This window comes from Hibiscus syriacus, unplaced genomic scaffold (genome assembly GCF_006381635.1).
Source record: "Hibiscus syriacus cultivar Baekdansim isolate YM2019G1 unplaced genomic scaffold, ASM638163v2 tig00110764_pilon, whole genome shotgun sequence".
NCBI lineage: Eukaryota > Viridiplantae > Streptophyta > Magnoliopsida > Malvales > Malvaceae > Hibiscus > Hibiscus syriacus.
This window is the reverse complement of record NW_024062852.1, coordinates 285,732-291,731: the sequence shown is the minus strand read 5'-3', so window position 1 is coordinate 291,731 and position 6,000 is coordinate 285,732.

Sequence of the window (6,000 nt, the reverse complement as noted above, 5' to 3'; positions counted from 1 at the left end):
GAAATATTCAAGTTGAGCTATTCAAATTAATTGAGTTAATATGAATTATCAATTTGATTTTTAAATTCGAATTGTGTTGAAGTTTCAAAATTTCGAGTAACTCCGATTTTTATTTATTTTACTAAATATGTACTCTCTATTTTTTAATATTGTTCTTTAACTTTACATTTAACTTAATTTAATCTTTTGACTACAATTGTTTACGAATTATTTCTTTAAATCAATAATTTAACTTCTTAACACTCGCATTAATCTTTTATCCTCAAAATACATTCTTTAAAATGTAATATTATAAATATATTTTATTATTTCAAATTGTATGTAAAATATTAAATAACTCGAACTATAATACTATAAATAATTACAATTAAATTTGTATAGAAACTCGAATAACTCGACTCGACTCAATTTCTTAGACTCGAATCGAAAAATTTCAAATTAAGTTTGAGTCATAAAATATCACTAATCAACTCAAATAACTCATAATTTTTTTTACTTAACTTAACTTGACTCAATCGAATGCTCAACACTACTAATAGAGGTTAATTATAATATTTGCGTATGAAATATTATAATTATAATATTAAATTAAAAATTATTTTAATATTTATATAATTGATTTAAATGAATTAATATTTTATTTAATTGTTTGTATTAAAAAATATAAAATTTAAATTTGATGGTCTAAATGTTTTTTCCTTTATTTTGTTCTCATGCCAAACCATCGTGAGTGTGACATGCTTAATTTATTATTTTCTCTACTCCACGTGTACCTCAACTAAGTTATCGGTTGAATGGGTTATGGATTCATTTTATTTTGTATTAAAATATGTTTAATTATTAATTTGCTGAATTTGAAATATAATGAGAATTCTATTAATTATACTTTTAATATATAATTATATATATAACACTCTTAAACGGATTCTTGAATATTTTTCACTAAGGATAAATACATATTTTAATACTTGAGTTTGGTATTAACAATTAAAGTACAATGTGATACTTCTCATAAAAGTGTAATTTGATATTTAATTTTTTAACTACGTATTTAAATTTAAAGTTTAATTCGATATCTCAATTTATTTTTGATTTTATACAAATATATGATCTTAATATTTGAACTATACTTTATATAAATATAAATATTTTAAATATAATTTTAAAAACTAAAAATATAATACAAATTGATTCAGACATAATTATTGTGGCAAAAGCCAACAATGTAGCGTTCCTCTACATGTTCCCCACAAATTATGTAATGGATATGGTATTAAGCTTTGGAGATTAAAAATTGTGTTTATTTTAAAATGATTAAGCGTTGAATGATTCAAATGTTAAATGATTCAGAGGTTTTGTATGAATTAATTCTGAATATGATATGTTGTTTTATAATGACTCTGAATCATTCAGAATGTACTTTAATGTTGAATTATTCAATACTGTTTTACTGAATCATTCAAAAGTAAGAAACAAACACACTAAATATTGAACCATTCAGCATTTAGCGTTGAATTATTTTATTCAGATCCAAACAAACAGTCCTTAGCTTTCATAAAAGAAAAAGCAGACTTTAATTTATGACCCTACCCTACCCCCTACCCCTACTCCTACCCCTACATAGTTGGCTTTCATAAAAGAAAAAGCATACTTTAATTTCTGACCCTAACCCTACCCCTACCTTCTCCCACTTTTATGCTGACTCACTGCTAAGTCGGTTCAGCTCATAATTTCATTTTTATACAGAAAATGAATTTTAAATTTATTAGACTTCAAAAAAACTTGTAAATTTACTGATTTAAATATTAGATTTGAGTCGGTCCATATAGCAGGTTGTTTCAAGTATTATATACACCAGGTTTATCAATATGTTTGTGATTGATCGGTTATGATTATTAGAATGATTTCCGGTAAACGAATATAATTGAATAAGAAAATAGAAGATATTAAGATTTATGTGAATTTTTTTTTTAAAAAAGGGACATGTATGGAGGGGAAGAAAATTTCACTATGTCAAAAATATAAGATTTATTTCATTGGTTATTTTACAAAACTCTAATCCCTACTTTATATTTATAGAGATCAAACATATTATATTGCTTTGTACCTTCGTGGGAAAGTCGAGAAAAGAATTAGATCATAACTCATTCTATACTTTCAATGAGTTTATCTAATCGTCAAATATAAATCATATATATGTGCAAAAGAAGTTAAGCATAGGCAATTTATATTTTTTTAAAAGGGTAAATAGTATCAATAATAAGTTTATTTAATTTACGTGACATTAAATTTTTTAAATAAAATTAATGATGGAATACCATTTTTATAATGGACATCTGTAATATCTAATTTGATTTGATCGATTAATAACTCAAATATTGAGTTAACAATATTTTAGTTTTTAAATATACTTTATTATCACTTTGGTATTTGAATAATTTTTTATTTTAATTTAATTCTTGAAATTTTATTTTATGAAACATGTTATTCTATTTTGTTTTTATATTACATAAAAAAGTTACAAGACATTCTAGAACATATCACGTGACACATAATATATATTAAACTCGAAAAAATTATATTTTCTAGAGTATTATTTGAGTTTTTTTGTAATGGAAGAACATAATGGGATAACATGCTTCCTGAAATGAAAGTTCATGGGTTAAATTGAATAAAAAAATCAGCTACCAAAGTGATATTGAGATATAATTTTGAAGATTAAAATATTATTTAAAATCAAAACTTAAACCCTAAACTTTAAAGTAATATCTCAAAGACTTAATTTTATAAAAATTATTTTGCAAAAGAGATAAATGAATCATCTACATTAAACCTAGATTACCAATTATTAGTAACTGTAACGAGATAAACGATAGATCTCTTGAATAACATTTATGAGATTTGAACTATAACATTTTAAATAAATTAAATTAAATTTAAAAGGTTATCATTATAATAAATTTATTATAATATCTGTTCATAATTAATGACTATAAAAAGTAAATAAAACCCAGATTCAATTTGGGATAATGTAATAGTGCAAGTTACTTTACTTAAATTAGAAGCCGTAATTAAAAAATACGAGATTCTGAAAAAGGGTTGACATAAGAGTGGAGAGTTGAGTAATAGGCAATGAAATGGTCCATAAAAGAGAGACAGATTAGAAAAATAAAGACATCTTATATCTGTCTCTGAGCTGGTCTCCGGCTGTCTTCGATCTTCACACTCTTCCGCTATTTGAAAAAGGCTGCTTCGATCTATAAGTGTTCCTTCAATCATGGCTTGGCACACGCTGCCATGAAGGTCATTTCAAGGATTTTATCTACCTAAAACAAAACTTTTTAATTTTATATAAATTTAAGATTGCTGAATGATTAAAAATAAATAAATAAGATTAATTTTATTTTTTCTAATAAATATCTTCTTATTTTTTATTATTAATTTTAATTATTTTTTTATTCATTTAACGATATTAAATATGTATAAAATTAAAAAAAATTATATTATGTAATAAAATATTATTGCTGTTTTATATTTTTTTCTATTAAAAATCTGTTTAAAATTTTGTCCTCTTCTAAAAATTTAAAAATTTAAAAATTTATCTTCTAACATAAAATTTAGTATCTATTCTAGATCATTCAGTTTTTCTTTTTTGGCGCTCTTAGCTCTATCGTTTCCGTATTCGTTAATTTGTTGAAATCTAAAGATTTACTCAAAGTTTAGGAAGATTTAAATAAAAATATTAAATTTTGAAAAATATATATGTAAAAGAAATTAGACGTGAGTTAAAACATTTGCTCAAATTTGGCTCTAACTTTTAAGATAATATGTATTGTTTTTAAAATAATGTAAATTAGACGTGAGTTAAAATAATGTAAAGTAGAGATTAAGAGATGACATTTGCTTAATACCTACACCTCTGCCCAACCAAAACAATGTTGGTTGGGGTTTAATCGAATACGTGTGTAATTTATGTTTTTTTTTTACAAATTCTAATTTAATCTTAATCTCACCTAGAAAGAAGCTAAAGAAAGATTCTAAGAAAAGAATGAGAGTGTTATCGCTAGATCTAGAAGACATAACTTAAGGGAATATAAAAGAATAAAGATGAATATTTTAGACATCTGACTGAATGTGATAATATACGTGGATTAATTTATGTTACAAGAAGAAATAACTTTAATTTGAAAATTAAAATATGAAATTTAGTTTAATTCTGGAGATTTACTTTTTATAAAGTTTTAAGTTAGCTTCAAATCTCAGTGGTTCAATGAATCATTGTTGTTCTTAGAGGTCATGGGTTCGAGCACCAACAACTGCAAAGGTGATTAAAAGTTCATTGTTAAATGATTAAGAGTATTTAGAGCATATATTATTTTGTAATCACCTTTAGCTTAATAAATAAAAAAGTTAACCCCGAGATAAAAATTATCAATTTGAATTCAATCGATTAAATTATTTTTTAAATAATTTAATTATTGTAAATTATTTTAGGTTCGAGATAGCATAACTTTGACCATGATTATTTTGAATAATTTAAACAATTAAATTTCATAAAATATATATTTAAAAACTATTTGGTTTAAGGTTTTTAAAATATTTTTTTCATATTTTTATCAATAATAAATTTTAAATAATAATAAGACAAAATTAAAAAATAACAAAAAATATAAATAGTAGACATGTTTAATGGGACAGAGGAAATATATAAGTTGTCAACAACCTATAGAGCAAGTGGTTAAAAGCTCTCAGTTGACACTTCTCATCTCCATTACTCTCATATTCACTAAACATGCCCCCACTTTCATTGCCTACACTAAATTCATGGAACATCCCTATCAACCCTCATAGGCACATCACAAATTTCATCCTCACCATTAGTCAAGTCATTATTACCATCCTCAAACAGACTATCAGAATTTTGACCCTTAGAAATTAGATATTCTAAATCTTCATCCTCACTCTCAGAATAATCTCTTCTAATAATTTCAACGTTCCTAATTATTTCACTATCAACCAAATCTCACTATCGTTAACTTAAATTTCAAAATTATGCTCAATATCAACATTGAGTTCACTCCCACTTTCAATATTTGTTTCATGTATGTGTTCCACACATTCTTTAACATAAATATGTGCATACTTGTTCCTACGGATGTTACCTAACATACTTAACACATTATTATCACCTGTATCCCTTAATTTTTGTTAATACATGTCATGTGGCTTAATATATCCTAATTCCTTAATCATATCATACAAACCAAGCATAGACATAGAGTCGACGTGATACATATCAAAGAAGATAATATTTTTATCAATATACTTTGTTGTAGAGTGATCAAAATTAACAATATACTCACCATGGTGAACCACTATCGTATAGTACTCTGTAGATTTGTCTGTGACATAAATAAAAAATATATTATTAATTTAAAGATGTGATTACAAATTAAATAAATAAATTATTAATTTAATTCAAAATTTATATGTTATTCTCTGAACTCTAATGGTCCCCAACACAATATTCAACACAAATCATGTGGTTTTCACTAACAGATTTTACAATGTAGTCATTATATATAATGTATACACATGTTTTCACATAAAAATATTAACTTAACCGTCCTTATGTGGTCCTCATTTACTCTATCCAGCAAAAGGCATTAAACTAACCATCAAAATAATGTGGTCCTCAAAAAACATTTCCCATGTTGTCCTCACTAACATTAATCAACACCTTATTATTCAACCAACACATATTATCTAACAAACATATAGTATCCACCACAAATACATTATACATTATTATTCAATTAACACATACTCAACAGACAGATATTATCAAACATAGACACATATGAGATTACCTGCATTGAATCACATTATCCAACAAGTATACGTTATTTTTATTCAATCGAACAGATAGGGATATAACATACTTGTCATACAATGAGACACATCACTGTACAATTGAACTTTGCTATAAATTTTTACAAC